The sequence below is a fragment of the Papaver somniferum genome, unplaced genomic scaffold, assembly GCF_003573695.1.
Source record: "Papaver somniferum cultivar HN1 unplaced genomic scaffold, ASM357369v1 unplaced-scaffold_137, whole genome shotgun sequence".
In the NCBI taxonomy this organism is placed as follows: domain Eukaryota; kingdom Viridiplantae; phylum Streptophyta; class Magnoliopsida; order Ranunculales; family Papaveraceae; genus Papaver; species Papaver somniferum.
In genome coordinates, this window is record NW_020622934.1 from 18,764,851 (window position 1) to 18,775,943 (window position 11,093).

Sequence of the window (11,093 nt, forward strand, 5' to 3'; positions counted from 1 at the left end):
AGGTTGTACTCGAACGGATATCCGTGTTCTGAGACGAGTCAACTGTTTAATAAAACCCTAGAATCCCTTCCCTAAGAGACCCTTAAATATTAACCTATTGAGTTGCAAAAGTCACGTACACATACTCTAGGTTGGTTTCTGGGTTGTCAAGAATGTCTTCGTCTTCATCTTTCTATGGTGGTTTTGCAAGACGATCCTTGATAAAGGTGTTGTTTAGTCCAAGAAGAAAATAACCCTTGTAGATGAAGATCATCCTAATGCTTCATGTTATTTTGCCTATGTTCATGAGGATGCTGAAAAGGATGATATGATTTCTGCTGAAGTTGTTCATGACTTTCTTAAGTACTTTGGGGAAGCAAAAAAACAACTCATTGCTACTCTGAAAAGTATTGATGCGCTGAAAACTGAGTTGGAAAAGGTTACCTTTGACCTTGGTCTCATAAAATCTCACATCAATGATTTTCGTAAAGAGAATCACCTCTCCGATGATGCAACGGATGCTGTCAATCACAAGCTCAAAGACCAGTTGTCTCATGAGGATTCTGAACCGTCCATATGATCTTAGTTCGTGTTCAGAATAGCACTGGAGTCTGTTTTCCTTTAGCTTGTTTTATTTGTTTCCTAGTATGTCTTCTTTTTGGTTTAGTTGGAAGAATAACTAGTGCTTGAATAGCAATGATTGTGACTACACATAACTATTATTTTTCATCTTTTTGGTCTTTTTTAGGTTTATTGGTTTAAATTCTAAAAATATTTGGAGGATGATGGTTTACAGTATTTAATCTTTATGATTTTTTATATTGCAATTTTTATGGGATATTGGTGAAAAAGTGGGGGTCTAACAACCACACCCAAAATTTCGTTTGGCAATCTGAATAGAATAACTCCAATATACTTTCAAGAGAATCAACTAGACAGTTAGACTCAATCTATAAAAAGTATATCAAAGAGTTTTATATCTCTATCTCTCGATTCAATCCGCAATCAGTAAATAGGGATTTGCGAGCCCGATTGAATATAAGAGGATTAACTTGAACAGTACCAAAGACCAATGTTCAAGTGTCAATCAATTCACTCAACAACCCTAAGGCCAGATACAAGAACTGATTGATCTTAACGTACAACCTGATATATTTCTATTATATAAATAAAATATAATGCGGAAAAGAAATAACACAGACACCAGAATTTTGTTAACGAGGAAACCGAAAATGTAGATAAACCTCGGGACCTAGTCCAGAATAAACACACACTGATTAAAAGTTGTTAGACCAATTTCCTACCACCTATTCGGACTAGATGTAATACCTTCTTCAGTGATAGACGCATTTATGTGTCTATTTTGTTCTCAATTATGTGTATTGTTAGTGCTCGATTTTGTACTTATTTGATTATTTTATGTTTTTGTAGGTGTTTTTGGAGAAATAAGCTTTTGCGGTAAAATTGGCTCAAAAAGTGGTATTTGCACTCGTGGGAGAAAATCACTAAAGACACCCCTCATTTGGATAAGGGGTACCTCAATTACTAAGGGGCACCACTTGATATTTACACCCCAGGACACCCTAAGTGTTAAAGGCACCCAGCAGCAAGATAAGGGGCGTCATCTTTTACATTTGAATTTTTGCTTTTTGGCGGGAAACTTGTTGCAGCGAAGTTCAATTTTAGGGTTTGATTTTTGGAGAGGTTATAGAGAGATTCAATCGCAAAAACTTCTGTATGGGCCTGTTTTGGCTTAACATGAAAGGTATAGTTAATGGATTCGGTGAAGCTGGGATAGATAATCGATTTGAAGCAAGACAGTGTCGGAAATATACTCAGAGCTTCGCTGGAAGATTTGGGAAGAGGTTTGGACGAGAATTTAGTGGACTTTCTATTTGGATACGGACTGGGAATGATCCAGTACATCGAAACAGGAAAGGTAGTTGTTTGGAAGCGTAAAGAATGGAAGGTTTGATGTCTTGCAGGATTAAACAGGGAGGTGAAGGTTTGATGTCTTGCAGGATTAAACAGGGAGGTGAAGGTTTCCCGGGATATGGTGGCTTATATTTGGCAGTTACGTCGGAAGCTGGGGAAGAAATATTACCCTATGTTTCGACTCTTATCTACTTTAGGAAGTTTCAACAAAACAGAAGCCGCGTAAAGATAAAAAAAGGAAGGGAGAAGAGGCCGTGACTTGCTGAGAAGAATACGGAAATCTAATTGAAATATTTCTCGAAATATCGTGGTTTATGTGTATATATATGAGTTGTATGAGTTCCAGGAGGAGGATTCGAGAGTTGGGGGAAGTTTAGAGAAGAACAGAGAACGAAATCAAGAGTTGCAGGAAATCGTTTATGCTGGTGCAAAAGGAAGAACACGAAGAAAAAAAGGCCATTGAAGACAGTCGTTTCTGGGGTCTTAAAATCAGCGACAAAGCAACAGTATTTACAACAGTTTTCTGTAGCAGTTCCATTGTAACGGCTGTTTTGTAACTCCGATACACTGTTGCAAACAGTCTGTGTTATTACTTTTCACCCTTTTAATCATCTTTTGAGCAACAAACACATATTTTGAGACCATGATTAATATGAGAAGCTAAACCCCATTGATGAGGCGATAGAGGAAGCTATTTTTCCAACAAAAAGTGGTATATTCTATTTTATCTTTTTATTTGCAATAATTATATGATTATTTTCCTTGAACTATTATTGAATATGATTTTTATTTCAGTGATTGTGATCTATTTTGATGGAGTATGCTCAGTTTTAAGACTTTTGATGCTTCGTACTTGGTATTTACAATTACTAATTTTGAAAATCTACTTGTAGCAATATTTTAGAATCAAATTAAACGAGAAAATTGCATAAATATAAGTATTGGTTTAATCACTTTGAACTTGGAAAATAGTGGAATCTTAGCCTCAGTGTTTCTTTTAATATTGATATCATCTTTGTTTGAGTTTGCTATAATTTTTATTGTGTTTTCTATTTTAGTTTTGAATTTATGTCTAAAAAAATCCTTCACAAGTCTGAGAAACGACACTCTTTTTACCATTATCTACAAATCACATCAATTTTTGGCGCCGCCGACGCGGACTTGTTTTTAGAGTTTTAGATTTATTTTATTTTTTATTTATTTTATTATTTTTGTTCTTTTCTATGTTTTTGGGTATTTATCTTGTGTCTACAGGTTCTGGATCATAAAGAAAATTGAGCCAAAGAGTTTGGTGATTTCATAAAGACTTGGAGCTAAAGATTAAAGCAAAGTGAACAGAAAAGAAGACAATTTTATTTTAGACAATTTTAGTTTAGGGTTTGTTTATTTTCTTGTAGAAAAAAAAAACTATATTAGGGTTTATTATTTTTGTAATTTTTCTTTTCTTTTTGGACTTTTGGACTTTGGGACATTATTTTTTTTATTACCCTACGGAAGGGTACTTTAAATATAAACTGTTTGCAGAGAAGGAGGACAATTACGATATTGTCTCTGCACCTTGGGTTCGTACACTTGACATCGGAGTCAGTGACCCGAGTCGACTACAACCGATCCATCCCCCGTCTGGAACGGGAGGTAAGATTCTAAACACTCGCGAATCCCCTGTCAGCGAGTTACTGGACTCCTTCGTATGCATATATGTTGAGGACTGAATACGGAAATTTATTTTTCTAGTAAAGGGCAAGGCCTGGCCATACAAGATAAGGGTTCGGATTTCATCATCGTTCTCTTCTTGCCCGCTTTAGGAACACGTAACCTACGCGAACCTAAGCCTAAAATTTTGACTAGAACGAGACCGATAGGGTAACGAGCTTAACAGGAAAGTCATTCGAAAAATATCGGTTATTCTTTTAAGCATACTTCGAAGTTCTTGACGGTTTTTGTAAGTTGAATGCGTGACTGCGCCGCCTTGTAATACCGGTGAGGCCTTGGGTATCAAAGCTCCATCGAGCTTTCCTCGCCTCTATTCAACTTACTTTAACTCGGATTGATTCCAGAGGGGTTTGCTTAAATTATAACGAATTCCCTTTCGAAGGATTAGAAGCTGGTCTAGAAACAATCTAAGTGGAGCCATCATGCTTTTTGTTTGCTAGAAATCAATAGGTTTGATTTAGTTGAGTCAGACTTGTTTTGTGATTGAATAGAATCCCATTCCTTAATTTTTTTGCATGCCTGAACGTAAAAGAGACGCCCTAGGTAGATTTGTTAAAGAGAAACCTAGTAGTTCTAAACATCTCGATTACCTCAATTTAGAAAGTACGATTTTTAAGATTCCATTTTTGAACGTCCGCTTGAGGAGACAATCCATTTCCGATAGTGCCAGAAATGGCAACTTTGAAAGCTTTGTTGAATCCAACTAGGACTACTCGTCCTTCGTGTATTAAGTTAGCTGAAACGGAGGCACCCTATGAACTGAAACCTGGGACCTTACAGATGCTCCCAATCTTTTTAGGGAAAGAAAATGAAAACCCTTATTACCATGTTAGGGATTTTGAGGAAATTTGTAGTACTCTAAGAATTAGAGGCTTAGATGATGATGCTTTGAAACTTAGGTTATTCCCATTTTCCCTGAAAGATAAGGCCAAGTCGTGGCTATAGTTTGGACTCCGAGTCAATTGAGACATATGAACAACTTACATCTGCCTTTTTCAATAAGTTTTTCCCTAGGCACAAAACATCGTCTATTAGGACGCAAATATGCACATTTTCACAACAAGAGGGAGAATCTTTATATAGGTATTTGGAAAGGTTCAATGATTTATTATCCCAGTGTCCTCATCATGGTTTAGAAAAGGTTAGGCTAGTTCAGATCCTTTATGAGGGTTTAGATTATTCCACAACGACCATGGTTGAGTCTCTATGCACTGGTGGATTTGAAAACCAAACTGTTGATGCGGCGATGGAATTTTTTAATGAAATCGCCGAAAAAACCCAGCAATGGGAAAATAGTAGGGCACCCCAGAAAACAATTCTTTTAAGTAGAGGAAACGTTAATAGGGTAGAAGGAGGCTATGAATCAGATGCCAAAATTTGCTATAGCAAAAAGGTTAGAAGCCTTAGAAGTGGGCCAGACTAGTGGTAGAGTGGAGCCTTTTTGGGAAGGCCAGAATATTGAAGAGCAAGCCAATGCTCTTTTATAATAACACTAGATTTGATAACCGTCAAAAGATTGACCCATATTCAGAAACCTATAATCCTGGTTGGAGAAACCATCCGAACCTTTCGTGGTCTAAGGGCCAAAGTCAAGGTCAGTTTAGTAATTCTAATGCTCCCCCAGGTTTTGGTATACTAAGAATCCTTCAGGACTAGCTCAGTTTCAGAATCAGTCAGATAAGAAAATCCTAAGTTTAGAGGAATCTCTCGCCTTGTTAACTCAGCAAACTGCAAAATTTCAGTTATCCGTAGAACAAGTCTACAAGCTAGTAACAGGATAGGAAAGAAAATAGTCAGGCTATTTCCGAGTTAAAAACCCAGGTTGGTCTGATAAGTGATTCTTTGAGAGAAAAAGGTAAGTTTCCTAGTCAAACACAACCCAACCCTAGAGGAGTTCATGAATTAGGTGCAAAACCATCGAATCAATTGAATGCTGTTAGAACCCTTAGAGTGGTAGAGTTGTAGACAATAAGGTAACCATGCCCGATAGTGAACATACTGTAGTTCACCCCTCAGATCTCACCTCTCAGGACCAGTAGCTGAGGAGACTGATAAAGTTTCTGATGATGTGAATTCGGTTCCTGAAAGGTCTGATTTTATTCCTAGAGCCCCATTTCCCACTATTATACCAACAAAAAGGAATCGAACTTTAATGACATATTGGAGGTTTTTAAGCAAGTTACCATAAACCTTCCTTATTAGATGCAATTAGGCAAATTCCTGCTTATGCCAAGTTCCTTAAGGATATGTGTACGCGAAAGCGAAAACTTAGCGTCCATAAGAAAGCCTTTTTAGCTAGTCACGTAAGTTCAATCATTCAGAACACCACAACTCCAAAGTACAAAGACCCAGGTTCTCCTACCATTGCTTGCACAATAGGTAACTTCCGGGTAGAAAAAGCTTTACTTGACTTAGGATCCAGTGTGAACTTACTTCCATTCCATGTATACTTACAGCTAGGACGGGTGGTGAAATAAACCTACTCAGATGACACTGCAGTTAGCTGATAGGTCTGTTAAAATCCCTCGAGGTGTTATCGAGGATGTTCTTATTGAGGTCGACAAGTTTATTTATCCAGTGGATTTCGTGGTCCTAGATACCCAACCTGTCCCTGACCAGAGAACCAGATACTGTGATTTTAGGTCGCCCATTTTTAGCTACGTCTAATGCGATCATTAACTGTCGAAATGGTGTGATGAGTTTATCTTTTGGTAATATGACTATGGAGATGAACATTTTTAATGTCAGTAAGCAACCTCATGAGCTAGATGACACATGTGTTGAAGAGGTGAACATGATAGAAGCCTTAGTTCAGGAGTCATTACCAAACATTTTGTCTGAAGACCCATTAGAAAGTTGTCTATCCCATTTTGGTTTAGATTTTGACGACGATAGCACTATTGAACAGGTGAATGCTCTATTAGATTCTACCCCGTGTTAGACCTGATAGATGGAAAGCTAGGTTCGAACCATTACCAGTTTCTGAGACTACCCTAATTCTTCTTTAGAAAGCCCCAAAGTTGGACCTTAAACCACTAATACTCTAAAGTATGTGTTTTTAGGCCCATCTGAGACTTTACCTGTGATTGTAGCTTCCGATTTGGATAGTGATCAGGAAAGTAGGCTAGTAATGTACTTCAAGACAATAAGGAAGCTTTAGGGTGGACTATAGCAGACATTAAGGGTATAAGTCCTACGTGTGTATGCATCAGATTCATTTAGGAAGACTCCAAACCTTCTAGGGAGATGCAACGTCGACTGAACCCTAACATGAAAGAGGTAGTTCGAAAAGAGGTGCTTAAGTTGTTAGATGCGGGTATTATTTACCCAATTTCAGACAGTAAGTGGGTCTGCCCTGTTCAGATTGTCCCCAAGAAATCAGGTATCACTGTAGTCCAGAATGATAATAATGAATTAATCCCAACCCGAGTGACCACGGGATGGCGTGTCTGTATTGACTATAAGAAATTGAACAAGGTCACAAGGAAGGATCACTTTCCCCTTCCTTTTATCGACCAAATGCTAGAGAGGTTAGCTGGACATAGTCATTATTGCTTCTTAGATGGCTACTCCGGTTATAATCAGATCTTTATTGCCCCAGAAGACCAAGAGAAAACCACTTTTACCTGTCCCTTTGCCCCAGAAGGCTAGTTGTTAGTTCCCCTAATAATTCCCTTCCTATAAGGGATAGTTTTCCTGATGAACAATTGTTCTCTGTTTCCCAATCACCTTGGTATGCAAATATAGTGAATTATCTTGTTACTGGTCGAATGCCTCAACATTGGGGTAAGCAAGATCGTTCTAGGTTTTTAGCCGAGGTTAAACATTTCTTTTGGGACGACCCTTATCTGTTTAAGTATTGTTCGGACCAGATTATTAGGAGATGTGTATATGAGAGTGACCAGTCTAGTATTATCTCCTTTTGTCATGAACATGCATGTGGGGGTCATTTTAGTGCTAAGAAGACTGGTGCTAAGATTTTGCAGTGTGGATTTTACTGGCCTTCTTTGTTTACAGATTCCCATAGTCATTGTGTTTCTTGTGAGCGTTGCCAGAAGTTAGGAACCATTTACCGTAGAAATATGATGCCTTTGAACCCTATTTTAGTGATTGAGGTCTTTGATGTGTGGGGCATTGATTTTATGGATCCATTTCCTATTTCGTTTGGTTATCTTTACATACTTGTCGCTGTAGACTATGTGTCTAAGTGGGTTGAGGCGGTTCCGTGTAAAACGAATGACCATAGGATCGTAGTCCAGTTTTTGAAAGAGAATATACTTACACATTTTGGTACGCCGCGAGCTATAATTAGTGATGGAGGTTCACACTTTTGTAATAGACCGTTTGCTCTTTTAATGAAACAATACGGTATTACCCATAAAGTAGCAACCCCATATCACCCTCAAACTAGTGGCCAGGTAGAGGTTTCCAATAGGGAAATTAAACGTATTCTAGAGAAAACAGTTAATCCAAATAGGAAAGACTGGTCGTCGAGGATTACTGATGCCTTATGGGCTTACCGTACTGCGTTTAAGACACCCACTGGAATGTCACCTTATCGTTTAGTATTTGGAAAGGCATGTCACCTGCCTGTTGAGTTAGAGCATAGAGCTTATTGGGCTATTAAGAACTTAAGCTTTTCACTTGACAAGGCAGGAGCTCAAAGAAAGATCCAACTCAATGAGTTGGACGAGATTCGTAGAGATGAATACGATAGTGCTAAGGAGTATAAGAACAAAATGAAACTTGTGCATGATAGGAATATTTTACGAAAGTCATTTTCTCCAGGTCAAAAAGTTCTTCTATATGACACTCGTTTGCATCTATTCCCCGGGAAGTTGCGCTCCCGGCGGACCGGTCCTTTTGTGGTCCGTACTGTTTTTCCTCATGGCGCTGTTGAGATTGAGACACCAGATGGTAGTAGTTCTTCGAAGGTTAACGGTCATCGATTGAATCCCTTTTTAGATCCTTTTCCTACAGGTGATGTTGAGGAAGTCCCTCTGGAGGACCCTGTTTACCTTGATTGACCATCGAGGTGATTTTGTATGTTGTATAATATTTTTGTAGGTTTTTGGTTACACTTCACCCAGGTACTATCTTTCCGACTTCTCTCTTTACTATTTCCTCATGTTACTTCTATTTTTGGTACTGTTCTTTAATTAGAAACATTGAGGACAATGTTAGATTTAAGTTTGGGGGTGGGGTAGAACTTTTTGTTTCCTATTTGTTGCAATAAATAAACTCCAGAGCCTAGAAATTTATCCCTATTAAGGATGGCACTAACCAATCTAAGTGGATGGAAGCATTTTGGTTGTAGGAGTTGAGGAACCAATCTGATTAGATGGCAACATCTAAAGAGTCTATTCATAAAAGCACAGAGCTCAGGTGTTATAAATAACATGATAGTTTCACCATATCTCGTTGAGTCCTTTTCACTTCTGTTTTTAATTTGTTTTGTTTTTAAACTATGTTTCTATAAGTGATTAGGTGGGGCTCACTATTCAAGTTGTTGCCAATGCTAGGGTGAATTAGAGTGATTGAGATACAAAAAAAAAAAAATTGAGACCAGACCATCAGACCAACTGGAATAAATTCAATAAAGTCGACCACTGGAACCCTTGTATATGCCAGTGGTGTTGACCTATAGTTAGGATTATCAATCACTGGTTCCCTTGTATATGCCATTTTGTTGATATTAGTCAGACTAGTATCTCAGTCCATTAGGATAGGTTCATTTTATCGGATGCCTTCAGACAGATATGAGAAACACCGTTCACCTAGTAAACATCAAAACCATATATGTTTTTTATATCCATCTTCTTGATCTATCCATGTGATTAGTTTTGACTCCGGATATTGATGTCCATAGTGCGACTATCTGAGTAGAGCTCTGTCAGTTATATATGAATTTTAGTATGCTTGAGTGCAAACTCGTGTACAACAATTGGAATTTCGCATCAGGGTACTTCCCCATGTAGTCAATAAGTATGCCAACCAAGGAAATTCTTTAGTGCCTTCTAAGGTTCTGTGTAGATAGCTAGGGTCTGGAGTATAAAGGTTTTGTGGGTATACCTCTGGTAAGCCGTCCGGAGACAACACTCCACCACTAGAGACACCTAGGGGTTTAAAGGCTTATTGCATACGCTAAATGCAATCGACGATGCCTGCGACAGTGAGTTAGGATTTTATTTTTTTAGATTTGATTTGCTCGAGGACTAGCAAATAATAAGTTTGGGGGTATTTGATAGACACATTTATGTGTCTATTTTGTTCTCAATTATTGTATTGTTAGTGCTCGATTTTGTACTTATTTGATTATTTTATGTTTTTGTAGGTGTTTTTGGAGAAATAAGCTTTTGCGGCAAAATTGGCTCAAAAAGTGGTATTTGCGCTCGTGGGAGAAAATCACTAAAGACACCCCTCATTTGGATAAGGGACACCTCAATTACTAAGGGGCACCCACTTGATATTTACACCCCAGGACACCCTAAGTGTTAAAGGCACCCAGAAGCAGGATAAGGGGCGTCATCTTCTACATTTGAATTTTTGCTTTTTTGCAGGAAACTTGTTGCAGCGAAGTTCAGTTTTAGGGTTTGATTTTTGGAGAGGTTATAGAGAGATTCAATCGCAAAAACTTCTTGTATGGGCCTGTTTTGGCTTAACAGGAAAGGTGTAGTTAATGGATTCGGTGAAGCTGGGATAGATAATCGATTTGAAGCAAGAAAATGTCGAAAATATACGCGGAGCTTCGCTGGAAGATTTGGGAAGAGGTTTGGATGAGAATTTAGTGGACTTTCTATTTGGATACGGACTGGGAATGATCCAGTACATCGAAACAGGAAAGGTAGTTGTTTGGAAGCGTAAAGAATGGAAGGTTTGATGTCTTGCACGATTAAACAGGGAGGTGAAGGTTTCCCTGGATATGGTGGCTTATATTTGGCAGTTACGTCGGAAGCTGGGGAAGAAATATTATCCTATGTTTCGACTCTTATCTACTTTAGGAAGTTTCAACAAAACAGAAGCCGCGTAAAGATAAAAAAAGGAAGGGAGAAGAGGCCGTGACTTGCAGAGAAGAATACGAAAAGATAATTGAAATATTTCTCGAAATATCGTGGTTTATATGTATATATATGAGTTGTATGAGTTCCAGGAGGAGGAGTCGAGAGTTGGGGGAAGTTTAGAGAAGAACAGAGAACGAAATCAAGAGTTGCAGGAAATCGTTTCTGCTGGTGCACAAGGAAGAACACGAAGAACAAAAGGCCATTGAAGACAGTGGTTTCTGGGGTCTTAAAATAAGCGACAAAGCAACAGTATTTACAACAGTTTTCTGTAACAGTTCCATTGTAACAACTGTTTTGTAACTCCGATACACTGTTGCAAACAGTCTGTGTTATTACTTTTCACTTTTTTAATCATCTTTTGAGCAACAAACACATATTTTGAGACCATGATTAATATGAGAAGCT

The 11,093-nt window shown here is 38.2% G+C and overlaps 1 pseudogene; it reads right to left on the minus strand.

Moving 5' to 3' along the window:
- Nucleotides 1-4,661: 4,661 nt before the first annotated feature.
- LOC113335076 lies at nucleotides 4,662-4,761 on the minus strand (annotated as a pseudogene).
- Nucleotides 4,762-11,093: the final 6,332 nt, after the last annotated feature.